Raw genomic sequence first — 27,808 nt, 5'->3', positions numbered from 1 at the left:
TCTTAAGACCCTTGGGATGCTGGTACAACGATGTGGAGTCAAAATTTGAAGTGTAAATATGGTTTAAATGTGTAAAACAGATCAGCTTGCGATTTTGCTAACTAAAAACAAGGAGGTGAATGGGGTCATTTTAGTTACTACTTTTCTAGAGGGGCTGGCGATCTCTCACAATGTATTTAATCTATAAACAGACTACCTGATTATCTTCTTGAGACCCTTGTAGATGTAGTTACTACAGTTTGGAGTCGAAATTCAAGTATAAATATGGTTTTAAATGTGTAAACAGGACGCCTGACGTTCAATAGCATAAGCTAACCAGAGAGTGCCGGCAGAACGTAATAAAACATTAACTCCATTCAGTACATCGTAACAGTACAGTGGGGTCGCTGTGTTATATCAGTACATTAATCTTCTATTTATTTTGGTTTTACTCACTTCCTCTCAGATCTCATTGCTCTCTCAAATACACGGGGATTTCTGTCCGTCGCATACGGCAGCCGGTGAGGATAAGAGGTGGGCGTTAACGCCTAACGCTCGACCTAACGCCGACAATCCGGAAGCTGCTGATTGGCCCAGAGCTGACAACGCCGGACACTACGCCGACAGCACTGGCTGCTGATTGGCCCAGAGCTGACAACGCCGACTAACGCCTCGACAGCACTGGCTGCTGCTCATTGGCTGGCATACAGAGACCATTGCTGGTCATATTGCGCGAAGAGGAGTTCGAGAGAGCAAGGGAGCGGTTCTTCTCTCCCGGCCCCCGACGTCGCATGTTGGCGGGCTCGTGGATAAAAAAGCAGCCCCAAAGAGCCTCTCCTTCTATTTCTCCGATTATAACGCCAAAGAATTGGAACGATCCCCCTTTCCCTCCTTCTCTCAACATGTTGTCAGTCAAAAGCTGTTGTCCCACGTCATCCCGAGCACATGGCTACTTATCATACGGCGGCGACACGGAGAATTAAAGGCCTGCACGCATTTAAAGCGACTAGACCTGTTTGGTTAAATTGTACATTAATATTTGAATGGCTCCAGGTTTGTTTGGTTAAATGTACATTAATATTTGAATGGTTTTGGCCTCACATGAATGGCTCCAGGTTTAAAAAAGTTATGTTAAAAAATATTTAAATAGAGAAGACAAGGATTTAATCAATTAAATGTTTATTAGAAAGGGTCAAAATGTATAACATAAGCTGGGAATTGCAGTATAGCAGCAGCATTACACACAGTAACAACAAACAAACACACACACACACACACACACACACACACAAAAAAAAGCAATATAGAATGCAATATAAAATATGTATAAATAACCAGTATAATGCAGTCCAAAGTAAAAATAAAAATATAAGGTGCAATGAACAGATGAAACATATAAGGTGCTTGGAATAACACAGTACAGTTGGATAATTTTAATGTTTTTGTGACCTCTTTCAGCCAGCCACAGCTCCACAGTCTTCCTTCATAAAGAGCAGCAAAGAAGTGCTCTCCCCATATCGGCTGTGGCCAGGCTTCTCGGCTGTGGCTGGCCACAGAGCTGGATGATCCCTCAGTTTGGGCTTCCCTCCACTTCCCCGGTTTCTCTGGTTTCTCATACTTCCGTTTGAGGTTCCAGGCTGTTGTTCTGGGGAGCTTATGCAGCTCACCAGGGCCAAGCTGTTCCCTGGTCCACTCTTGCACTGTGCGTCCTCCAGGGCCCTCTTCACAGCATAAAAGCTATTGGCCCTGAAGTCGCTGCGTTACCATCCACCGTGCATGCTTGGTCACAGACAGCAGGGGTCCCCAGGCTTTGTGCTGTGGCTTCCCCTGCCACTTTGGAGGACTTTTGTCTTTGCCGCTTTAATTTCGCTCCTGTACAGAGTGGCAACGGGTGGGCTGCTGGGTCCCCGCCACTGGGCTCTGCTGCCTTGAAGCTGCTCGAGGAGAGGAGCTGGAGGAGGAGGGATGACGAGGGAGGATGAGGAGGCTGAGGAGGAGGAGGATGAGGAGGATGAGGAGGAGTTGCAGTCGTAGTCCCCTAAAATATAAAATACAATACAGAACTCTGTTAGTCAAGGGTACATGAAACACATATGTGTTTTAAAAAGTGTATTTCTAACGGAAAACCTAATGAAGTGACATGTCTGGTTTTTCGCTTTGCTTTTCTGCCTTCCATTCTGTCCAAATAAAATGCTTGAATGAATTGACTGTCTGTTTTTAGCCTTCTTTTTGAAACCCCTCTTGGGGAGACACACCTACCAGTCCGGCCCCTCTCCCAGTCCGGTCAAACCCCAAGTTCTCGCAGGAGGTAAGAGCCCCCTAGCTGTTTTAATCAGGAAGCCAGGTGAGAAGTGAAGGCCCCTTGGCACCCCCTGGTTTTGTTTTTACAATGTCCACTTGTAAAAGGCCAATTCTCACCTAGTCTCTAAGTAAGCCTTTGAACCTGACCTGGTTGACCCCCTTGACCCTACTTTTCAAGTGAGGAGAGGGAATGATGTATTGTGACTGTAACTTGTGGGGATTTACTGATATCAGGCACCCTATTCTAGATACCTAGTCTTTATATTTATTAATTTCTTAAAAGGCAGAAAGAAGCAGGAGAAAGCATTGGTTTCAAAAAAGAAAAAGTTTATTTAAACTAAAACAATTAAGACAACTATATACAACTATATAGATATTGGAATTTGCCCATTGTGGGACAAATAAAGGTATAACTTATATATGACAACTATATACATAATATTAATTTAACAAACACAACTGACTAACTAAATACATACACACATATACACAATATTTACAAATCCCTCCCCCTGCCAAACACACACACACACAAACAAAGTGTTCGCTCAGGGAGGGGGGAGCTGCCCCATCACACAAACACACACACACACACACACACACACAGTGTTCCGGCTCAGGGAGGGGGCTGCACCATCACGCCCTTCACCTCTGCCAGCCACTGCTCCACAGTTCTCCCTTTCCCGTCGGCCCGGGAGCAGAAGGTCTCCGTCTTGTAGCGGCTGTGGCCAAACGCCCGCGTCTTGGGTTGGCCACAGCGCCTGCAATTGAAGTGGGAGACCTTCTTTGCTGGTTTCATATATCTCCCAGCTCCCGGGCACGACGCTCTTTCTCCTCCCTGGAGCTTGCGCCCAGGCAGTGTTTCTAGGCACTGGTGGAGCAGTGGCAGCTGTGGCTGTGGAGGGGGTGACACCTGCCTCTGCGCTGGCGGACGGGACAGTGTCCACTGGCACTGGTGGATGGGACGGCGTCCGCGCTGGCACTGGTGGACGGGACGGCCCGCGCTGCCACTGGTGGACGGGACAGCGCCGCGCTGGCACTGGTGGAGGCTTGTGGGGTGGCTGAGGAGGAGGAGGAGAGGAGGTGGTGGCAGTTGAGGAGCTGGCGACGATGAGGTCAGAGTAGCTCCGGGGCCAGCGGCCCCCTGATGGTGGCAGCCAGACCGGAAGCGTCCGCAGGCAGGCGGTGCTGGAGGGGCTGGTCCGGCTGATCAGGCTGCTGCCCCACAGTCCGTGGGGCAGGCAGGGGGCTCCGCTGCAGTCTGGGAAGCTGGGCCCCGGGACTGCAATGGCGATGGTGTCCCTCATCATCGCCTTGCTCCTCTTGGTGTCCTTAAAAAACAGAATGTAACAAATGCACATTAGTAATCATGACCTCACACACACACACACACACTCACACACACACTCACTCATACACTCACACTGCCACTTCAGATCAGATGTGAGAGAAAGGATCAGGTCTTACCATTGCGTCAGGGTCCGCTGATTGACCTCATACAGCTGGATGCGGGTGCTCGCTCATGAGGGCTGCACAACTATAAACATTCTCTCGAATTGTTTGATAGTCCCTCATGACGGCACTCCAGCGATGAAGGCGGACCCAGCAATCGTCCTCTCCTCGCCGCAGTGGAGGATGCTGAGGTCCAGCAGGACAGCCTCCACAAGCCTTGACACATCGGGAGACTGCGCCGCTCCCGCCCCCTTGCCCAGGACCGCACTACATTGACACACACAGAGAGAGAGAGAGAGAGAGAGAGTGAGTTAGTTTGTGACTGACAGCACAGAACAAGAACTAAACAAAGCTTGGAAATTTATTGTGACTGCTTACCGCTTCACACTATCCACCCCTGGCGTGTGAGCGTGCCGCTGGCTGGTCCTGAATCGGCCCTGACGAGCCGGTCCTGGTGTACGGGGGAATTTGACCGCCGCCTTGTCCCAGTCACTCAACTTCAGCCAGAGAGCGGTAACCTCTCGGCTTGCCTGGGAGTGACGTAGCGGCGGTGGCGCAGTTCCACCAGGGCCTGGGCCAGGGCCACAACGGGCTGGTAGCCGCTGCGACCGTCTGGCCCGATAACCTCCTCCTCCTCCTCAGCCTGCTGCACCTCCATTTGGTCCAAGCGGGGCGGGTGAGGTTTGAGGACTGAAGGAGAGCACTGTGGTGTTCGAGAGACAAATCTCCTCTGGCTCCTCTTCCTCCTCCTCCTCCTCCTCCTCCCCGAACCCTTCATCACTGCCCCCCCCCGCTTCCTCCCTCATCAGTCCCTGGAGTGTCAGGATCACCGAGGTCCTGCTGCAGCACAGCACCCGTCTGGGAGAACAGGTACTCCACCCCAATGAGTTCCCCTGTGGGCACACACACACACACACAAACACAGATGTTAAATGACAGACACCTAAGACAGGTGTTAAACGTTACCGTTACCTCAGACAGATTTATGACTTACCTGTGTACTCCTGGGCATGGTGTACATGTCGAGCAGCGTGCGCCCAAGAAGCTCTTGGGTCAGCTGGTCAAGCTGTGCTGCAGCTGGGCACTGTAGCAACGCAGCGGCGACCTCTGTCCTCCTCGACTGCCGCCCTGCCTCGATTCTCGTTCCACCGCACCAGGCCCTCCAGCAGGTACACCTGAAGTGTACATCACTTGCAGATTGTCCTAAGCAGAAACAGAGCAACACAGTTAGTGTGAGGACAAATAAACACACAAATACATAATTGAGTCTGTGTTGTAAACCACACATGTACTTACCTGGGATGAAGCGGCACAGGTGCAGGTGGAACGATTCAGGGGAAGTGGAGCCTCGGCCGCACCGGTAGACGGGGGAGCCTCACCCCCCGCCTTTGGTGAGCTCTCCGTCTTGGTGGAGGTCCTCTCCCGCAGGGTCCTGAATGCAGTCGAGGTGTCGGCGCCGTGCTCCAGATCTCCTCCATTCGGGCGGTCGATCAAAGGGACGCCCATGCTGTCCGTCACGTGCCAGAAGGTGTCAGCACCTCTTGGACCAGCCGCTCCGTCTCCACTGCACCCTGGTGCGGCGCCGGCAGTGACGGACGAGCTCCTTGGCGGACAGCTTGACCTCCTGGGCGTCCCTCCCCTCCTCGGACTGCTTGGCTCTCTCAGGCGGGACACGTCTTCGGCGTCCCACTCAAAAATGGCGAAGGAGAGCCTGCCCATGAAGAGGCCGTAGAGCTGGTGGCTGTCGGTGGTCACCCCTCCGCGAAACGCCGCATGAGGTGCCACACGTCGAGCCTGACGACCAGCTCGTGCCACTCGTGGAACAGCTTGGACGTTTGACACTGTCCCACGGTGGCACAGCAGTCCCGGTCCACGTACAGGACCCTTGGAGGGGCCTTCCGGCTTCGCGGTACCGCCGCATCAGTCCGGCCGCCATGTCGACAAGTCCGCCCCCCTCAGCTGCGGTGAGAGGGACTAGGACATGAGCACCTGCCCGTACTAATTGCCGACGTTGGTGACCCAGGCGGCCGTCCCGGCAGCACCGCCCGCCATAAGCTTTTGGTGATCTGTGTGACACAGCAACACAACAACATTCAGACACATGACAAAACAAACATTACACTGGGTACACGGCACGCTGTGGTGGATAACAAAACCTACCTTCTTGGTGGAGTCCATCTTCAAAAGATCACCAAAGATGGAAGTGACTCTGGCTCTCGTCTCGTCGAGCCTCCGTCAAGGCGTCCTGACGTGACGTTGATGAGCCAGAGCACTGTGGGGCACCCAAAGACCTCTTAAGATGTCTGATATGATACATCAGGTCACGCACGGATGTGTTGAAAACAGCTACAGATCTGCCAAAAACTAGATGCCAGCCCAGATGCATCACGAGTCCCAGAATCAACTACCACAAAGTACTTATTGTGATGAATAATTGCACTGACTGAACCTTGGAGGTTCAACAAACACATTCCATCACTCAGCAAAGTTTCCCTGTAGCTGTTCATACATCACACTGTCGTCATCCAAAACACCAAAATCTCCATACACTGGCGAGGCAACGTCTACCTTCCACTTCCTGCCAAACACACTACCCTGTTCAATCAATTTACACAGTTTAATCTCAACACTGTCCTGGCTTCCTTCAGCAACTAAACTGGCCAACTTGCTGCCTTCTGCACAGATATCATCAATATCTTTCCCCTCGCCATGTACAAACCGGAGCAATTGCATGTTTTATCGCAGCTACAACACTACCCGCTATTGATACATTTACATCCTGGAGTTAATGGTGCTGCTCTGAGTTTACCGGAAACTACTGGTGCTATTGGCTCGTTTTCTAAACACCTGCAAGAAATTGGGTTAGCGTCATACTCATCTTTGACAGATCTTGGTGTGCTGACTTCCTCCTCGTAGCTGTGGCAGGTGATGGGTCTGGGAAGGGCATCCACCACGCCTGGTGTCACCGGGCCTAAAGAAAAACAAAAAGAAAAAACCATGTATTTGTTACTTACATGTTACTTTCAACATACACTTGTGAACCTTAAAGTTGTTTGTATTTAACTTTAATATATACTGTATCAACAAGAAAACAGCTTTGCATGCACCATTTTAAAACACATTTGTGAAATGTGTGATATAACATGCACCAACCTCCTCCTCCTGCGCAGCAGCAACCACTTCCACAGCCGTGGCAGGTGAAGGCTCTGGGGATGTGTCCACCACGCATGGTGTCACCTGAGCCTAAAATAATCAAACAAAAATTAAATATTGTGTATTAACAAAATACAACTTTTTTTTTAATTACACACACACACACACACTAAAACTCAAATGAGGTCTTGTCATTTCAACATGTTCAACTTTGTGCATACTGAAATATCTTTGCATTCTCCATTTAAAACACATGTGTAAATGTATGGTGTAGCATGCACCAACCTCTGCAGCAGCAACCACTTTCACAGGACTGGCAGGTGTGGGACGGGACACACCTCCACAACACTGGGTGTTGCCTCAACCTGAAAACAACCAACACAAAATGTAACTACAAAAATGAAATGTAAAGTTGCCATGTATTTTCTAATGATCTAAATAACAGACGAAATACAGCAAACACAAAGAAATATTAAATTATTGCTGCCTGTCTGTCAAACTGTACAAAAACCAGTAAAATATTTAATATAATAAAAAACCTGGTGCTTTGCAGGTCTCCTCTTGCAGGCAACAGCTTTCCGCCTACGTTCCACGACAGGTTTCTAATGTAAAGAAGGAAACCAAATAACCTTTTAAAACTATATTTGGGGAAAAGCTCCTTTGGGCTTAAGCAATTTTTAAAGGGTGTTAATTTCAGAAAGAAGCAGAAACCAACACATACAATCTGAATGCAAATTACCGTTTTGTCATGTGGAACAGCGGTGCACTCAGGGGTAGGAAGATGGAAGGGACAACAGCATCCATGACAGCCAACATGGAAATGCTGAACCCTCACGGGGTTCAGTGGGATGAAGCACTCCTTCAATGCGACAGGAGTGGCAACAAACTAACAAATAAAAATAAAAAACACATAATAAAACAGTATTAGACAATTTCTCTCATCTATAATCAATGGACAAATAACCAATTAACCTATCATAACTATTTATGTAAAAGCATAACAAACCTGCTGTTGAACCTTCATCTTTTTTCGGTGCACCAGAGGACTGTGCAGGTTCCTCAGGTACCGGTACGTTCCTCTGTAATGAAAAACAGCAGATATGTTAAAAAGAAGTACCCACTCACCATAACAGAAATAAACTGCTGGGAGAAAATCAGTCTCAACACCAAAATTACAGTGTGCAAATATTACCTTCCTGCCCCTCTCCACAGACGTCCACTCGTAAGGGTTAGAGGGGCGAGGCACGATACCTCTCCCCTCACAACGACCCTTGGAGTGACGTGACGAACAGGCAATGATGTCCTGGGAGCGGCCTGCGGTTTCGGTACAGGCACCTCCAGTGACTCGTAAGCTGCAGCCCACAGCAAACGAGTGAGGACCACCATGCCTTCGCCATCACTCAAGTGAACCTGACCAAAAGTTAGAGTAATACATTTAGTGATCATAAAATGTACTCCTCAATTTGCATCTGCTATGAACTGAACTACTGCAATGTGTACATCAAACTTTTCCATTTCCTCACAATATACTCTACTTACACCATCTGGGCTCCACAGGTCCAAGTTGTTCAAAGGGAAGTGGCCAGAAGACGAGAAGTACTTGATACCTTAAATAACAACAAGAAGCTGATTAATTATTTACATACTTAAATACATTATCTTCTTTTTAAATTACAAAATAATGACTATTATGGACAAAATAATAATAATTCAAACATTTTTTCAAAATATATTTTGAAACGTACCCATTCTTGCTGCCACTCGATGGAACTCTTGACGCATGAACTCTTGTAGCTGAGGGATCAACAGTCAGACATGGCACAAAGTCCAAGACAAAGACCTGCACAGAACAATTGTTCACTATTAAAGTACTTCTCCTCAAAATATCATAACCTTTAAAATAAATGTACATTATACTGTAATAGCTCATGGAACCAAATTAATCCTAGTACGAAAAGGTGTAATAGTAAATACAATATAATCAATAACCTACATTGGGCCAATGACTGCGTGGGCACTGTACAGGAGCTTCTGGAAGTCAGCTCCTGCCTCAAGGGGGTCCGGCTGGCTGTCAGGTTGTTGCTGGGGGCCATGATGCAGACTGCGTCCGGGGGGTCCGAGGTACGTCAGCGTTGAGTAACTCGGTCCTCAGGTCGGGACGCAAGGCCCCGGTGGACATGACACCAAAGGAAAGCATTCCCTCTGGCATCGGCACGATCCCGTCTGCAATGGAGCGCAGATGGGACGCTCCTACAATAAGAACAAACTGGGGGAGGGGGCACAGAAGGAATATCATTAGAATGAAAATCACTAATCAATCATCAGAGCAGATATTTTGTTTATAAATTGCGAAATGCATTACCTTCTTATCAGGAGACTCAGCAGGGATGACCAGCTTGTGTTGGCGGGCCGTGACTGAAACTGGCCATTTCCTCACACGATGGCGTGTACCGGTGCCACGGCCTATTATAAAAACACAGAAACAAACACCAAAATAAAACTTAATTAACCACTGCAAAATTAGTTATGACACATGCACACCTTACACATATAGGCAGAATAGTTGAATAAATGAAACGTGTACTTACGAGGAACAAAGTCACGACTGGGCCACTTACGGTAACCTTCTCGCGCTCTGCCTCCCTCCTCCCAGCAGCCTCAGAGCGACGAAAGGACTTGCCACGTGGCATCTAAAAGGATGCAAGAATAAATTATAATGAGTTTTAATCACACTCACAAGACACTTTAAGGCAGGGGTGTCAAACTCATTTTGGTTCAGGGGCCACATACAACCCAATTTGACCTTAAGTGAGCTGGACCAGTAAAAGGCATAGTTAATAATAACGCAGGTCTGCAATGGTGAATGAAATGATCCGGATGTAGTAAAACGCACAGACTCAGAGCTTCAGAGGGTTTTAAACCATTTCAATGTCCTACACAAATATATAAATGTTTAAACTTCAGTCAATATGTACATAATGCACATCATTAGATCATTAGTTATAGAGTCTCCACAATTCAATCGCTCACTTCATTTTACGGAAACTATAAACACCAAAGTAACGTTATAACGTTGATTCATTCGGACTTAACACGGTAAACAACAGAGACGGTAAACAACTCTAAAGCGGGGAATAAAGTCTGTACGGTCTGTGTCCGTTCCTCCATTAAGAGTCCATGTATCACTACAAAAGGTTTCATTACATTAATATCATCATGTATAGTCCGTCACTCACGGTCTGTTTACTGTCTGTACGCTGGCCGGATGACGTAAATATGCAGCTGACGTAAAGCGGCGTTCACGTTCACTGTCATGTGCTGCGGCGCATATAAACCAGCAGTAGAGCTAAAATGTACCGTAAGTTACTATTACCATACGAAACTGAAGAGAAACAGTACAGTTAGAGAATATTTCCATATATGCTGAGCAACAGTTTGTGCTAAAGGAAATAAACGCAGGTCCCCAATTCAGTGTTTTAAGCAAATACACGCAGGACAATTATTATAAGTTTTACGGTATTTTATTTACTGTTAGTGCTTTGTTCAGCAATGCATCATATTCATTAACATAATCATACATTATTATCAATAATACAGATTGTAATTGTTAAAATTAAACTCACCGTAGAAGGCAAATCCTCTGCTTCCAAAGTGAATGAATGTGTGTATATGTATAGAGATATATATATTTATATATATATCTCTCTCCAACTCTCTCTCAATAGCTCTCCAACTCTCTCTCAATAGCTCTCAGGGTTTGCGTACACAAAAACAGCTCCGTATCTCTCTCTCTGTTGTTGTGGTAGCAAGAACGACAGTTAGCTACGGGGAACCTATATGGCTACTGGCGACATTCGAAAAATTTGGTTCAACCAATCAGAGCGCGGTACAGGAAGGTGGGGTGGATCATTACGATGAACCGTGTTGTACAATAATGTGAAACTGGACATTAATTATCTGATAAAATTGTTTAGTACTATTACAATGTTTTATAATTTTCAGAAATAAATATATATGTGTCTGGTAATTTATTTTAGCTAAAATAAAAGATATAGCCTAAACCCTCAACCCAGCATGAAATGGTTCAGTCCTACCAATGTGCAAACCGTAATTTCTCATAAAAAAACAAAAAAACAACCGGAAATAGAATGTCAAAATAAATGTCGTATTGAATGCTTTCATTATAAATTATGTAATGGATTTTTAAGTAATTTCGTACCATAAACACAAAAAGCACTAAACAGTAATATGGTTTAAGTACATTAAATATCATTATTGATAAAATTGCAACCTCCCCATTCACTTACTGATTTGTTTACATTAAATAAACACTATCAAATTAATGACGGCTACAGACACTAATAAATTAAATAATTTTAGCATATTCATATACATTTTCCACTACAAAGTTATATGTGTTGTCAACAACACAAGATTGTATGAAAAACTCTCAATTTTCGTGTGTGGTAACCTATCAACACATGGCTAATTTTAATATTCAAATGAGCCATGTGTTCACAACAGGTCTCTCACAGTTGCTAGGTTACCACCAGGCTGTCAATCAAGCTCTCAGCTACAGAGAACTTAACCTTACCCTTTATCTATCCAGATAAAAACATTAAGAACAGTTTCTGTATGATGTTTATTAGACCTATGTCATCTGAATTGGAAGGGCACGTTGTCATGAGCTGTATCTTGTATATTTATTATTAGCTATGTGGTATGTGTATGCACCTTTATGTAATCTGGTGGAAAAACATTAAAATATAAAACCGGATACCAAAAAAATATGTTTGCGTGTACCCGTGTATGCAAAGTGTCCTCCTGTTTGATGTGGAGGAAATGGCCACCCTAATCTGGAGTTGTAACAAAAGTAATTATTTGTTTGTAAGTATTTATGATTCTGAAATTGATGACTTAAATATAGATGTTCATTTATACTTCTTCATCCATTCAAACACAGAAATACAGTATTACTGTCCAGCTGTATCTTTACTGCCAACTAAAGCTTGTTTACTAATACTTCAACATATCAGGACATATGATGTGTTTTCTGTGGTACAACATTTCTGGAAATATGAGGCGAACTTGGAGACATTAGACATTAATCTCCTATTTTATAAAAGTGTTAAATGCTTAATAACCACAGAAACTATTTCAATTTTTAAATAAATGTATTTATTATTTTTGTTTAATTTGTTGGAGTTTCCTCCTGCTCCTCCTCCTCCTCCTCCTGCTGGCCTGGCTCACCACTGGCCTGCTGCCCCTGCTCCTGCTGGCCTGGCTCACCACTGGCCTGCTGCTCCTGCTCCTGCTGGCCTGGCTCACCACTGGCCTGCTGCTCTGCGACTGCACACATGGACACAGATAAAAATAAATCTTAATTTTATCAGTCTTGCGTCCAATCAATAAAAACACAAATATATTAATTCACTCAAAAAGCAGACTTGTGGTCAGTTGAATGTTAATCTATTATCTATTATCACACAAACACACATTATCTGTAGCATGCAAAACACAAAACACCAACACTTACCGAGAGGAAAGGCCGCGGCCAATTCGAGGTCCTCCTCCAGCTGCTGGGTGGCCTTGTGCAGCTGGGGTTAGGGGTTAGGAATAGGGATGAGTGCAACATTAGACATTGGTCTAATCAGCATGTTTCTCCTCACAGGAAGGTTGTAGAGAGTTCAAAGCAGGTTCAATCTGTTCATTTTTTCCTTCCGCTTCTTTGGGTGTCGGTCTCGACTTCTGGCGCTAACCGGAAGTGGGCGTAATTCCGGAAATAGAGGTGAAAATCCTTGTATCTCGGCAAGCGTAGGTCGTAGAGACTCGGGGACAAGTCCTGCGTGTTCAGAAGGGTCAGATTATGGCATACGGAGCGCGTTTCCAAGTGTCTGCGACGTTCGGTTCCGGAGTTATTCCCGTTTGAGTGTGTCCATTCATTGGGTTAGGTTTTTAGAAAAGATTTTTAGAATTCAACTAGTTAGTTGAAGGAAGGCACGGGCACGCAGCCACTTAAGTGTTTAGTCCCTTTCTCCTTTTATGTTTCAATTACACCTAATTGGTGTATGTTTTTTTCTGGTCCAGGTTACCATTGCTGGTATCCTGGGCCTTTTAGTGTTTTCTTTGCTCCCTCTTATTTCTTTTAGCCTCTATAATTCTGATTTGAGAAGGGACAGTGATTTTATTTTGTTGTTTTTGTTTTTTGTTTTTGTTATTGTTGGACCAGAGTTGGATTACCACCACAAATCATAAGTGCCAAAACAATAAGTGCCATATCAAAATTATATACAAAGGACATATATAAATCAAAAAGACAAAAACATGCAAAGAAAATACAACATGCAACAAAAAAACCCTATATAAATGGGATCCTCCTCTGGTCCTCCAAATATCAAACCCATGATTCAGTTATTTTAGTTCTTTGGTTTTTATCTGTTTTGCCTTTTGTTGTTTTTCTACTGTCTGAAAAAAGAGGTTTTTTTAACCAGACAATGCCCGCCTAGGCTTTTAAAACATGATTCAATCCAAATTACACTCATCACGCGTTTTTAATAAAGTTTTTAGCTGTATCTTTGGTGTATATTCTAAATTTCATTTAACCCATAGGGTACAAAAGTTTTTAATCTCTGTATCCATCTTCTCTCAGCAACAAGTCTCTGTCCCTCTGACCAATTCTGTCTCATTTCCAAACCTGATATAAATAAATTAGCAACATCATGATTCCTAAAGTGTGTGTACAACTCTGAAATTTTATCCTCTCGACCAATACAATACAGGTGTTGTTTAAGGCGTTTTGAAAGTTCATTTTGGGTTTGTCCAACATATAGTTTATGACAAACATCGCACTTAATCACATACACCAAATTCTTAGATTTCAGGTCCAGTTGGTGGACAATAGGAGAACCTATACCTGAATGTCTGTTTAAAATGTATTTGATTGGCCGAAAGTGTTTTTCAGAGCTGTTAGTTGTTTTCTTGTTTTTGAGCGATGCATGGACCAAAAGATCCTTCAGATTTTTATTCCTCCTAAAAGCCGAGATAATTTTGAAGTCCATCAGCGGTTCAGCAACATTTTGTAGTCTTGTGAAGTTCGTTTTAATCAATGTGTTCAATCTCAGGGATGTGGCAGAGAAAGTGGTAACAAAGGGGATGATTTTTCTTTCCCCCTTGTTCTCCAAAGCCACCCTGTTTTGCATACCTTGCGTTCTTTGTTTGATCAGACGGAGGAAGGATCTACTATAACCCCGGGTTCTGAGTACTTTAAAGAGTGTTCTTGTTGCCCTTTCAGCGTCCCTCTACTCTCGTACATATCCTGTTAAATCGTATCAATTGTTGATTTCACAATTCCCCGAAAAGTATGACGAGGGTGATAGCTGTCTTTATGCAAAAGAGCATGCGTATCTGTTGGCTTGAAGAACACTCTTGTACCCAGTTTCCATTCCTCCGTCTGATCTCTGATAAAAAACACCTGCGTGTCCAGAAACGCCAGCTTTTCTGGTTGAAGATCGAACTTGACTGTCATGGTGCTGTGGTGGTTATTTAAAATGCTGATGAACTCAAAAATTCTGACTCTGAGTAAGACCAAATCCCAAAAATATCATCTAGATATCTGAGGTAAATCAAGGGCAAATTTTAGGCACTTGGGAAAAGACAGCTTTGCTCCCAGCTCGCCATGTATATATTAGCGTAGGCTGGGGCAAACTTCTTTCCCATTGCTGTTCCATGTACCTGCAGATATATCTTCTCGTCAAACTCAAAGTCATTTTTAGTCAGGCTCAATTCCAAGAGCTGGAGGAGCAAATCATCCGGCCTTTTCTGGTCCGGGTATTTGTTGAAGGTCTCTCGACCGTTTTCAGACCCATTTGTGTGTTGATGTTAGTGTACAAAGAGTCAATGTCCACAGAGAAGAGCACCGAACCAGGGAGGGAATCCTCATCATTTTGATCTTATTGATGAATTCATATGTATCCTTGATGTAACTTGGATGTTGTTGTGACAAGGGATTAAGATAGTGATCTATGTACTCTGATACTGCATATGACTCACTCCCACAGTCTGACACAATCGGGCGCCCAGAGGGGGATTTGATGTGGGACAGGCCACGTCTCTGGATCCTTATGGATCTTTGGGAGAAGATAGAATTTACGTGGTCGAGGTGTATCTGGTCCAAATAAGTAATTTCTTTGTTTGGCCGTGATGTATTTTCCCTCATATAATCTTGTCACCAATTCTCTAATCTCCCTCTGGGTTTCCTGCTGTAATGTGTGAGAAAGTGGTTGATAATGCAGAGTGTTGTTCAATTGTCTCTGAGCCTCCAGTAGATACTGGGTCCTGTCTAAAATCACTATCTTTGATCCCTTGTCAGCTGGTTTTATCACTATATCCTGGTTCTGTTTGAGTTTGTTCAGTGCTCTTCTCTGTGGACATGACAAATTGTCTTTTTTCCTCTGCTATGCTCAGTCTCTCAAGGCCCCGGCCATCCTCCTCCACTCAGCCCCTGGATGGGTTCCGGCAGGGAAGTCCAATGCGGTTCCCATCCAGAGGAGCTCCTAAATGGATCCGGGGGTCGAGTCTGTAGCATAGTCGAAATGGTGTAACAATTTAAGGGTCCTATGATAACGATGTAAGTCTTGTTTTAAATCATCCCTATCCACTTCCAGTGGGGTCGGGATGAAAAACAGTCCCTTCTCCAACAGTTTTTTTTCCGTCTCGCTCAATGTAAAAAAGGAGTGATAAATTTAAAATGTTTGATTGTATGTTTTCAACATCGGGGTGAGTGATCTCGGTGCCCCGACGCTAGTTTAGTTGTTCCATCCAAGTTTTTAGAATGTTTTTAGCAGTTTCCGATGTCCAATGAACTGGGTCATGTGAGTGGACTTTAAAAACACTATCATCCAGCAAATCGAGTGTTCTGTATGTTTTTCTGATGTGGCTGTTCATTTCCCCAATGAGTGTTTGCATTGTGCGTGGGAGGGAGTTGTTTAGAGAGATGTATTTGAGGATAGATGATTTGGGCATTTGGAAAACTTTTTCGTGCCATTGCCATTAGTTGTTGTAGCTGTTTTTTCATCGTCTCAATGAGATCTGTCTCAAACAATTATTTAATCCCACTGACAATATCACTCGTTGGGTCTTGGTGCAAGGATTCAGCTTATTCAAGACTCCCTTGAGGTGGTGGATCTGGGCCCCGGGAAAGCTGTCAATTTGGACCGATGGGTAACCGTGTTTAGGGATCCCTGGAAAGGTTGGAGTCCCCCAAAATCACCACCGGCTCGTTCACCTTCAACACCCATTTCTTGATCTTCTGGGGGTACTGGGATGGCGGGTCGGTCCCCGTCTCTTGGCTCTCCAACGTCTCATCCAAAACCAAATTCCCCCAGGGGATGGGGAACCGGCACGACAGTCATCCACATCAGGGCTGGGGCTCCAACCCTTCCACCATCCCAGTCACTGGCCCAACAGCACCCTCAAGGTCCCCAACCTCCTCAGGGGGAGTCCAAGATCCTGCCCGACATTGGAACTACCACATTGCTAAAATAAGTGTCTCCTCCCCTCTCAGCCAAAAGACTCTCCGTCAATGCTCCCTGTTCTTCGCCCTCCAAATTGCTCTCATGTATCTCAGCCACTATGATCCTGCCAGTCCGCCTGTTCTGATCATGTCCCTCCGAAGGCACCCCCAACTAGGTTAGGGTAAGGAGAGGGAGCTCCGGGACCCGCTGGAAACTATGGGAAGAACTGGACTAAGGCGTCCCCTGGAACATTCTCTCCACCCATGTTAGGTTTAGGGGAGGCCCCGGGGGTCGGCTAAGGCACGTCACAGATCCAGGGCCAGAGTTCACCTGAACAGAGGCTAGGCCCAGAGATCGTCTTGGCTTGGGAGTTGGGCCAGATCCAGAGGGGCCGGTCATATTTCAGCAATGTGATAGTTCCAATGTCGGGCAGAATCTTGGACTCCCCTGAGGAGGTTGGGGACCTTGAGGGTGCTGTTGGGCCAGTGACCGGGATGGTGGAAGGGTTGGAGCCCCAGACTGATGTGGATGGCTGTCGTGCCGATTCCCCGCTCCTTGGGGGGAATTTGGGCTTGGATGGGATGTCGGAAAGCCAAAGATGGGGACCGACCCGCCATCTCAGTACCCCCCAGAAGATTAAAAAGTGGGTCTTGAAGGTGGATGAGCCGGTGGTGATATTGGGGGACTCCAACCTCTCCAGGATCCCCAAGCACGGTTACTCATCGGTCCAGATTGACAGCTTTCCCGGGGCCCAGATTCACCACCTCAGGGGAGTCTTAAATAAGCTGAATCCTTGCAGTAAGACCCAACAAGTGATATTGTCAGTGGGATTAAATAATTGTCTGAGACAGAATCTGATGGAGACTATGAAAAAACAGCTGCAACAACTGATGGCAATGGCACGGAAAAGTTTTCCAAATGCCCAAATTATCTATCCTCAGATACACTTCTCCAAACAATTCCCGCGGACAGTGCAATCACTCATTGGGGAAATGAACAGCCACATCAGAAAAACCTACAGAACACTCGATTTGCTGGATGATAGTGTTTTTAAAGTCCACTCACATGACCCGGTTCATTGGACATCAGAAACTGCTAAAAACATTCTAAAAACTTGGATGGAGCAACTAAACTAGCGTCGGGGGCACTGAGATTACTCACTCCCGATGTTTGAAAATACACAATCAAACATTTTAAATTTATCACCTCTTTTTTAACTAATAACTCTGAAAAACACTCTCGGCCAATCAAATACATTTTTTAATAGACATTCAGATATAGGTTTTCCTATTGATCATTAATTGGATCTGAAATCTAAGAATTGGTGTATGTGATCAAGTGCGATGTTTGTCACAAACTATTTGTTGGACAAACCCAAAATGCACTCTTAAAACGCCTTAAACAACACCTGTATTGTATTGGTCGAGAGGATAAAATATCAGAGTTGCACACTGACACTTCAGGAATCAAGATGTTGTTAATTTATTTATATCAGGTTTGGAAATGAGATGGAGTTGGTCAGAGGGACAGAGACTTGTTGCTGAGAGAAGATGGATACAGAGATTAAATGTACCCCATGGATTAAATGAAATTTAGAATATACACCAAAGATACGCTAAAAACGTTATTAAAAACGCGTGTTGAGTGTAATTTGGATTGAATCATGTTTTAAAAGCCTAGGCGGACATTGTCTGGTTAAAAAAAACCTCTTTTTTCAGACAGTGAAAAACAACAAAAGGCAAAACAGATAAAAACCAAAGAACTAAAATAACTGAATCATGGGTTTGATATTTGGAGGACCAGAGGAGGATCCCATTTATATAGGGGTTTTTTTGTTGCATGTTGTATTTTCTTTGCATGTTTTTGTCTTTTTGATTTATATATGTCCTTTGTATATAATTTTGATATGGCACTTATTGTTTTGGCACTTATGATTTGTGGTGGTGATCCAACTCTGGTCCAACAATAACAAAAACACAAAAAAACAAAAACAACAAAAAACAAAACTACTGTCCCTTCTCAAATCAGAATTACAGAGGCTATAAGAAATAATGGAGAGTAAAGAAAACAATAAAGGCCCAGGATACCAGCAATGGTAATCTGGACCAGAAAAACATACACCAATTAGGTGTAATTGAAACATAAAAGGAGAAAGGGACTAAACACTTAAGTGGCTGCGTGCCCGTGCCTTCCTTCAACTAACTAGTTGAACTCTAAAAATCTTTTCTAAAAACCTAGCCTGCCAGTGCCGCAGTGCCCTCTCCTAAATGCTCTCTTTTTTCTACAAAGTTTGGCAAAACACTATCAGTGAGTCTGAAGGCCTTTTATAGACAGTGCTCTGGACCAATCAGAAACAGGTGACTTGTCTGAATGGAATCACCTGCTGGGGATTGGTCCCCGCCCCCTCTCATTGAGTGCTCCCTCTATATAGAGTGTCCAACCTGCCTCACTTCTACTACTCCTCTGAAGAAGCCATGTCTTGGCGAAACGTTAGGAGATCTTTTTGACTTTTTTATTTTGTTTGTGATATTTTAACTGTGGATATTTTAAGGACAAAGTCCTATGTCTTTTAGAATTACTTAATCCTTTTCTGTGGGAGAAAAACATCTTTTTGCACAAAGTATAAGAAGCACTATAGCACTTTTTTACTGAAAGACAATAAGGGAACCAAAAAACACTTCAATGGAGAAATCCTGACCCCTTAAATAAAACGCTTTGTCGTGTGATTTTATGCGAGCTACAGCATAGTAGCCTCCAGCATTAGCTGGACTAGCATAGAATTTTGAGAGTGGATTTACTGTGTTGTGTGGGGAAGGCAGTGATCTTGTGGGATTCAGAAAATCTCCATTGTCTTTTAGTTACCCATTCCCTTCTTTCCTTCTTTTAGAATGTATGCTAAAGTGACTTAGTGCAGTGATGCTAGAAATTACTCCTTTTTGAAAATCATAAGGATTAATTAGAAATAAGAAATCACAAACCAGTTTTGAAAATTGTCTCTTTACTTTATTTTGATTCCAACAAAAAAACAAATAAAAAAATATATATTTACAAACTATACGTTGTTCCATCCAAGAGATGTCAAGGGGAGTTAGAAGAGGATACGGCCGCAGAGGATGGCCCCGTACGCAGAGAGCGGGCAATTCCGATCCTCCTCAAACAAACCCAGATCTAATTTTAAAACCAGAGAAGCTTTATTTTAAAATACTACAGGCTGTTCACCATGCAGCAGTAGTAGAACGGTTTCAACAGAGTGGTGAGCTCCCGGTGGGGATGTCCAGACAAGCGGATAAATTAACAACTTTTATCAAACCCTCCTCTCCCAGCGAGGAAACCAGTCAGAAAGTGAAGCTAAACACTGAACAGTGGATGCAGACAAACATGCTAATTCTAAAAAACCATTATGATGAAGTCATAGCGGGTGGAATGGAAAAACTGCCTGCTTTTGACCAAACTGCAATGGAAAAAGCAATTGCTTATGGGAAAATTAGATACAAGCATCGACTGAAGACCACATCAATAACAAACTTCACAGAACTGATAAAAACAACATCACGGACCTCGCTGGGAGAGGAGATGGTGGAGGATTGTCTGGGCCTTGTTGGAGAGGGGGATTGGCCCCTACTCCTTAACAGCTCACGTGTTGGGGCCCCGGGGCCTTTGGCTGAAAGGGAGGGGGAGTGGCCGACCCGGGGGCGCGAAAGGGGAGGTGATGGTCAGATGGGGATTTTTGAGTCCTCAACATGTGAGGCTCTCCACCAGAGCTGCTGCACCACCAAGAACCCACATGCGCCCTCCGTGTCGGCGACGGTCCCCCTCCCTGACAGCCGATTGGGTGTTTCCCCGGGGCCCAATAGGAGCCCCTCCTCTAATTTGGAACCGCCACTCCCTAACAACCTGTTTGTTGGGGCCCCGGGGCCTTTGGCTGGGAGGGAGGGGGAGTGGCCGACCCGGGGGCGCGAAAGGGGAGGTGATGGACAGATGGGGATTTTTGAGTCCTCAACATGTGAGGCTCTCCACCAGAGCTGCTGCACCACCAAGAACCCACGTGCGCCCTCCGTGTCGGCGACGGTCCCCCTCCCTAACAGCCTTTTGGGTGGCTCCCTGGGGCCCAACATTAGCTTCTCCTCCAATCTAACACCTGCCCAGTCCCCACGTTCTAACCCTAACCAACTCCATCCTTGGACCCCTGGTTCTGACCGGCCCTCTGGATCTGGCCCAACTCCCAAGCCAAGACGATCTCTGGGCCCAGCCTCTGTTCAGGTGAACTCTGGCCTTGGATCTGTGACGTGCCTTGGCCGACCCCGGGGCCTCCCCCCTAAACCTAACATGGGTGGAGAGAATGTTCCGGGGGGACGCCTCAGTCCAGTTCTTCCCATAGTTTCCAGCGGGTCCCGGAGCTCCTCTCCTTACCCTAACCTAGTTGGGGGGGGTGCCCCGGAGGGACTCGATCAGAACAGGCGGACCAGCAGGATTATAGTGGCAGAGATACATGAGAGCAATTTGGAGGGCGAAGAACAGGGAGAATTGATGGAGAGTCTTTTGGCTGAAGAGGGAGGAGACACTTATTTCAGCAATGTGATAGTTCCAATGTCGGGCAGAATCTTGGACTCCCCTGAGGAGGTTGGGGACCTTGAGGGTGCTGTTGGGCCAGTGACCGGGATGGTGGAAGGGTTGGAGCCCCAGACTGATGTGGATGGCTGTCGTGCCGATTCCCCGCTCCTTGGGGGGGAATTTGGGCTTGGATGGGATGTCGGAAAGCCAAAGATGGGGACCGACCCGCCATCTCAGTACCCCCCAGAAGATTAAAAAGTGGGTCTTGAAGGTGGATGAGCCGGTGGTGATATTGGGGGACTCCAACCTCTCCAGGATCCCCAAGCACGGTTACTCATCGGTCCAGATTGACAGCTTTCCCGGGGCCCAGATTCACCACCTCAGGGGAGTCTTAAATAAGCTGAATCCTTGCAGTAAGACCCAACAAGTGATATTGTCAGTGGGATTAAATAATTGTCTGAGACAGAATCTGATGGAGACTATGAAAAAACAGCTGCAACAACTGATGGCAATGGCACGGAAAAGTTTTCCAAATGCCCAAATTATCTATCCTCAGATACACTTCTCCAAACAATTCCCGCGGACAGTGCAATCACTCATTGGGGAAATGAACAGCCACATCAGAAAAACCTACAGAACACTCGATTTGCTGGATGATAGTGTTTTTAAAGTCCACTCACATGACCCGGTTCATTGGACATCAGAAACTGCTAAAAACATTCTAAAAACTTGGATGGAGCAACTAAACTAGCGTCGGGGGCACTGAGATTACTCACTCCCGATGTTTGAAAATACACAATCAAACATTTTAAATTTATCACCTCTTTTTTAACTAATAACTCTGAAAAACACTCTCGGCCAATCAAATACATTTTTTAATAGACATTCAGATATAGGTTTTCCTATTGATCATTAATTGGATCTGAAATCTAAGAATTGGTGTATGTGATCAAGTGCGATGTTTGTCACAAACTATTTGTTGGACAAACCCAAAATGCACTCTTAAAACGCCTTAAACAACACCTGTATTGTATTGGTCGAGAGGATAAAATATCAGAGTTGCACACTGACACTTCAGGAATCAAGATGTTGTTAATTTATTTATATCAGGTTTGGAAATGAGATGGAGTTGGTCAGAGGGACAGAGACTTGTTGCTGAGAGAAGATGGATACAGAGATTAAATGTACCCCATGGATTAAATGAAATTTAGAATATACACCAAAGATACGCTAAAAACGTTATTAAAAACGCGTGTTGAGTGTAATTTGGATTGAATCATGTTTTAAAAGCCTAGGCGGACATTGTCTGGTTAAAAAAAACCTCTTTTTTCAGACAGTGAAAAACAACAAAAGGCAAAACAGATAAAAACCAAAGAACTAAAATAACTGAATCATGGGTTTGATATTTGGAGGACCAGAGGAGGATCCCATTTATATAGGGGTTTTTTTGTTGCATGTTGTATTTTCTTTGCATGTTTTTGTCTTTTTGATTTATATATGTCCTTTGTATATAATTTTGATATGGCACTTATTGTTTTGGCACTTATGATTTGTGGTGGTGATCCAACTCTGGTCCAACAATAACAAAAACACAAAAAAACAAAAACAACAAAAAACAAAACTACTGTCCCTTCTCAAATCAGAATTACAGAGGCTATAAGAAATAATGGAGAGTAAAGAAAACAATAAAGGCCCAGGATACCAGCAATGGTAATCTGGACCAGAAAAACATACACCAATTAGGTGTAATTGAAACATAAAAGGAGAAAGGGACTAAACACTTAAGTGGCTGCGTGCCCGTGCCTTCCTTCAACTAACTAGTTGAACTCTAAAAATCTTTTCTAAAAACCTAGCCTGCCAGTGCCGCAGTGCCCTCTCCTAAATGCTCTCTTTTTTCTACAAAGTTTGGCAAAACACTATCAGTGAGTCTGAAGGCCTTTTATAGACAGTGCTCTGGACCAATCAGAAACAGGTGACTTGTCTGAATGGAATCACCTGCTGGGGATTGGTCCCCGCCCCCTCTCATTGAGTGCTCCCTCTATATAGAGTGTCCAACCTGCCTCACTTCTACTACTCCTCTGAAGAAGCCATGTCTTGGCGAAACGTTAGGAGATCTTTTTGACTTTTTTATTTTGTTTGTGATATTTTAACTGTGGATATTTTAAGGACAAAGTCCTATGTCTTTTAGAATTACTTAATCCTTTTCTGTGGGAGAAAAACATCTTTTTGCACAAAGTATAAGAAGCACTATAGCACTTTTTTACTGAAAGACAATAAGGGAACCAAAAAACACTTCAATGGAGAAATCCTGACCCCTTAAATAAAACGCTTTGTCGTGTGATTTTATGCGAGCTACAGCATAGTAGCCTCCAGCATTAGCTGGACTAGCATAGAATTTTGAGAGTGGATTTACTGTGTTGTGTGGGGAAGGCAGTGATCTTGTGGGATTCAGAAAATCTCCATTGTCTTTTAGTTACCCATTCCCTTCTTTCCTTCTTTTAGAATGTATGCTAAAGTGACTTAGTGCAGTGATGCTAGAAATTACTCCTTTTTGAAAATCATAAGGATTAATTAGAAATAAGAAATCACAAACCAGTTTTGAAAATTGTCTCTTTACTTTATTTTGATTCCAACAAAAAAACAAATAAAAAAATATATATTTACAAACTATACGTTGTTCCATCCAAGAGATGTCAAGGGGAGTTAGAAGAGGATACGGCCGCAGAGGATGGCCCCGTACGCAGAGAGCGGGCAATTCCGATCCTCCTCAAACAAACCCAGATCTAATTTTAAAACCAGAGAAGCTTTATTTTAAAATACTACAGGCTGTTCACCATGCAGCAGTAGTAGAACGGTTTCAACAGAGTGGTGAGCTCCCGGTGGGGATGTCCAGACAAGCGGATAAATTAACAACTTTTATCAAACCCTCCTCTCCCAGCGAGGAAACCAGTCAGAAAGTGAAGCTAAACACTGAACAGTGGATGCAGACAAACATGCTAATTCTAAAAAACCATTATGATGAAGTCATAGCGGGTGGAATGGAAAAACTGCCTGCTTTTGACCAAACTGCAATGGAAAAAGCAATTGCTTATGGGAAAATTAGATACAAGCATCGACTGAAGACCACATCAATAACAAACTTCACAGAACTGATAAAAACAACATCACGGACCTCGCTGGGAGAGGAGATGGTGGAGGATTGTCTGGGCCTTGTTGGAGAGGGGGATTGGCCCCTACTCCTTAACAGCTCACGTGTTGGGGCCCCGGGGCCTTTGGCTGAAAGGGAGGGGGGAGTGGCCGACCCGGGGCGCGAGAGGGGAGGTGATGGTCAGATGGGGATTTTTGAGTCCTCAACATGTGAGGCTCTCCACCAGAGCTGCTGCACCACCAAGAACCCACATGCGCCCTCCGTGTCGGCGACGGTCCCCCTCCCTGACAGCCGATTGGGTGTTTCCCCGGGGCCCAATAGGAGCCCCTCCTCTAATTTGGAACCGCCACTCCCTAACAACCTGTTTGTTGGGGCCCCGGGGCCTTTGGCTGGGAGGGAGGGGGAGTGGCCGACCCGGGGGCGCGAAAGGGGAGGTGATGGACAGATGGGGATTTTTGAGTCCTCAACATGTGAGGCTCTCCACCAGAGCTGCTGCACCACCAAGAACCCACGTGCGCCCTCCGTGTCGGCGACGGTCCCCCTCCCTAACAGCCTTTTGGGTGGCTCCCTGGGGCCCAACATTAGCTTCTCCTCCAATCTAACACCTGCCCAGTCCCCACGTTCTAACCCTAACCAACTCCATCCTTGGACCCCTGGTTCTGACCGGCCCTCTGGATCTGGCCCAACTCCCAAGCCAAGACGATCTCTGGGCCCAGCCTCTGTTCAGGTGAACTCTGGCCTTGGATCTGTGACGTGCCTTGGCCGACCCGGGGCCTCCCCCTAAACCTAACATGGGTGGAGAGAATGTTCCGGGGGGACGCCTCAGTCCAGTTCTTCCCATAGTTTCCAGCGGGTCCCGGAGCTCCTCTCCTTACCCTAACCTAGTTGGGGGGTGCCCCGGAGGGACTCGATCAGAACAGGCGGACCAGCAGGATTATAGTGGCAGAGATACATGAGAGCAATTTGGAGGGCGAAGAACAGGGAGAATTGATGGAGAGTCTTTTGGCTGAAGAGGGAGGAGACACTTATTTCAGCAATGTGATAGTTCCAATGTCGGGCAGAATCTTGGACTCCCCTGAGGAGGTTGGGGACCTTGAGGGTGCTGTTGGGCCAGTGACCGGGATGGTGGAAGGGTTGGAGCCCCAGACTGATGTGGATGGCTGTCGTGCCGATTCCCCGCTCCTTGGGGGGAATTTGGGCTTGGATGGGATGTCGGAAAGCCAAAGATGGGGACCGACCCGCCATCTCAGTACCCCCCAGAAGATTAAAAAGTGGGTCTTGAAGGTGGATGAGCCGGTGGTGATATTGGGGGACTCCAACCTCTCCAGGATCCCCAAGCACGGTTACTCATCGGTCCAGATTGACAGCTTTCCCGGGGCCCAGATTCACCACCTCAGGGGAGTCTTAAATAAGCTGAATCCTTGCAGTAAGACCCAACAAGTGATATTGTCAGTGGGATTAAATAATTGTCTGAGACAGAATCTGATGGAGACTATGAAAAAACAGCTGCAACAACTGATGGCAATGGCACGGAAAAGTTTTCCAAATGCCCAAATTATCTATCCTCAGATACACTTCTCCAAACAATTCCCGCGGACAGTGCAATCACTCATTGGGGAAATGAACAGCCACATCAGAAAAACCTACAGAACACTCGATTTGCTGGATGATAGTGTTTTTAAAGTCCACTCACATGACCCGGTTCATTGGACATCAGAAACTGCTAAAAACATTCTAAAAACTTGGATGGAGCAACTAAACTAGCGTCGGGGGCACTGAGATTACTCACTCCCGATGTTTGAAAATACACAATCAAACATTTTAAATTTATCACCTCTTTTTTAACTAATAACTCTGAAAAACACTCTCGGCCAATCAAATACATTTTTTAATAGACATTCAGATATAGGTTTTCCTATTGATCATTAATTGGATCTGAAATCTAAGAATTGGTGTATGTGATCAAGTGCGATGTTTGTCACAAACTATTTGTTGGACAAACCCAAAATGCACTCTTAAAACGCCTTAAACAACACCTGTATTGTATTGGTCGAGAGGATAAAATATCAGAGTTGCACACTGACACTTCAGGAATCAAGATGTTGTTAATTTATTTATATCAGGTTTGGAAATGAGATGGAGTTGGTCAGAGGGACAGAGACTTGTTGCTGAGAGAAGATGGATACAGAGATTAAATGTACCCCATGGATTAAATGAAATTTAGAATATACACCAAAGATACGCTAAAAACGTTATTAAAAACGCGTGTTGAGTGTAATTTGGATTGAATCATGTTTTAAAAGCCTAGGCGGACATTGTCTGGTTAAAAAAAACCTCTTTTTTCAGACAGTGAAAAACAACAAAAGGCAAAACAGATAAAAACCAAAGAACTAAAATAACTGAATCATGGGTTTGATATTTGGAGGACCAGAGGAGGATCCCATTTATATAGGGGTTTTTTTGTTGCATGTTGTATTTTCTTTGCATGTTTTTGTCTTTTTGATTTATATATGTCCTTTGTATATAATTTTGATATGGCACTTATTGTTTTGGCACTTATGATTTGTGGTGGTGATCCAACTCTGGTCCAACAATAACAAAAACACAAAAAAACAAAAACAACAAAAAACAAAACTACTGTCCCTTCTCAAATCAGAATTACAGAGGCTATAAGAAATAATGGAGAGTAAAGAAAACAATAAAGGCCCAGGATACCAGCAATGGTAATCTGGACCAGAAAAACATACACCAATTAGGTGTAATTGAAACATAAAAGGAGAAAGGGACTAAACACTTAAGTGGCTGCGTGCCCGTGCCTTCCTTCAACTAACTAGTTGAACTCTAAAAATCTTTTCTAAAAACCTAGCCTGCCAGTGCCGCAGTGCCCTCTCCTAAATGCTCTCTTTTTTCTACAAAGTTTGGCAAAACACTATCAGTGAGTCTGAAGGCCTTTTATAGACAGTGCTCTGGACCAATCAGAAACAGGTGACTTGTCTGAATGGAATCACCTGCTGGGGATTGGTCCCCGCCCCCTCTCATTGAGTGCTCCCTCTATATAGAGTGTCCAACCTGCCTCACTTCTACTACTCCTCTGAAGAAGCCATGTCTTGGCGAAACGTTAGGAGATCTTTTTGACTTTTTTATTTTGTTTGTGATATTTTAACTGTGGATATTTTAAGGACAAAGTCCTATGTCTTTTAGAATTACTTAATCCTTTTCTGTGGGAGAAAAACATCTTTTTGCACAAAGTATAAGAAGCACTATAGCACTTTTTTACTGAAAGACAATAAGGGAACCAAAAAACACTTCAATGGAGAAATCCTGACCCCTTAAATAAAACGCTTTGTCGTGTGATTTTATGCGAGCTACAGCATAGTAGCCTCCAGCATTAGCTGGACTAGCATAGAATTTTGAGAGTGGATTTACTGTGTTGTGTGGGGAAGGCAGTGATCTTGTGGGATTCAGAAAATCTCCATTGTCTTTTAGTTACCCATTCCCTTCTTTCCTTCTTTTAGAATGTATGCTAAAGTGACTTAGTGCAGTGATGCTAGAAATTACTCCTTTTTGAAAATCATAAGGATTAATTAGAAATAAGAAATCACAAACCAGTTTTGAAAATTGTCTCTTTACTTTATTTTGATTCCAACAAAAAAACAAATAAAAAAATATATATTTACAAACTATACGTTGTTCCATCCAAGAGATGTCAAGG

General features: G+C 44.6%; 1 long non-coding RNA gene across 1 annotated transcript; it reads right to left on the bottom strand.

The window, feature by feature from the left end:
- Positions 1 to 7,214: 7,214 nt before the first annotated feature.
- LOC127352151 (uncharacterized) lies at positions 7,215 to 7,670 on the bottom strand. Its single transcript, XR_007881049.1, has 3 exons — positions 7,625 to 7,670; positions 7,425 to 7,487; positions 7,215 to 7,250 (listed from the first exon to the last, which is right to left on the bottom strand). It is a non-coding gene; the product is annotated as an uncharacterized LOC127352151 (long non-coding RNA).
- Positions 7,671 to 27,808: the final 20,138 nt, after the last annotated feature.

This window comes from Dicentrarchus labrax, unplaced genomic scaffold (genome assembly GCF_905237075.1).
Source record: "Dicentrarchus labrax unplaced genomic scaffold, dlabrax2021, whole genome shotgun sequence".
In the NCBI taxonomy this organism is placed as follows: domain Eukaryota; kingdom Metazoa; phylum Chordata; class Actinopteri; family Moronidae; genus Dicentrarchus; species Dicentrarchus labrax.
Note: the sequence above shows the minus strand (reverse complement) of the source record. Positions and strands in the feature narration are given on the sequence as shown.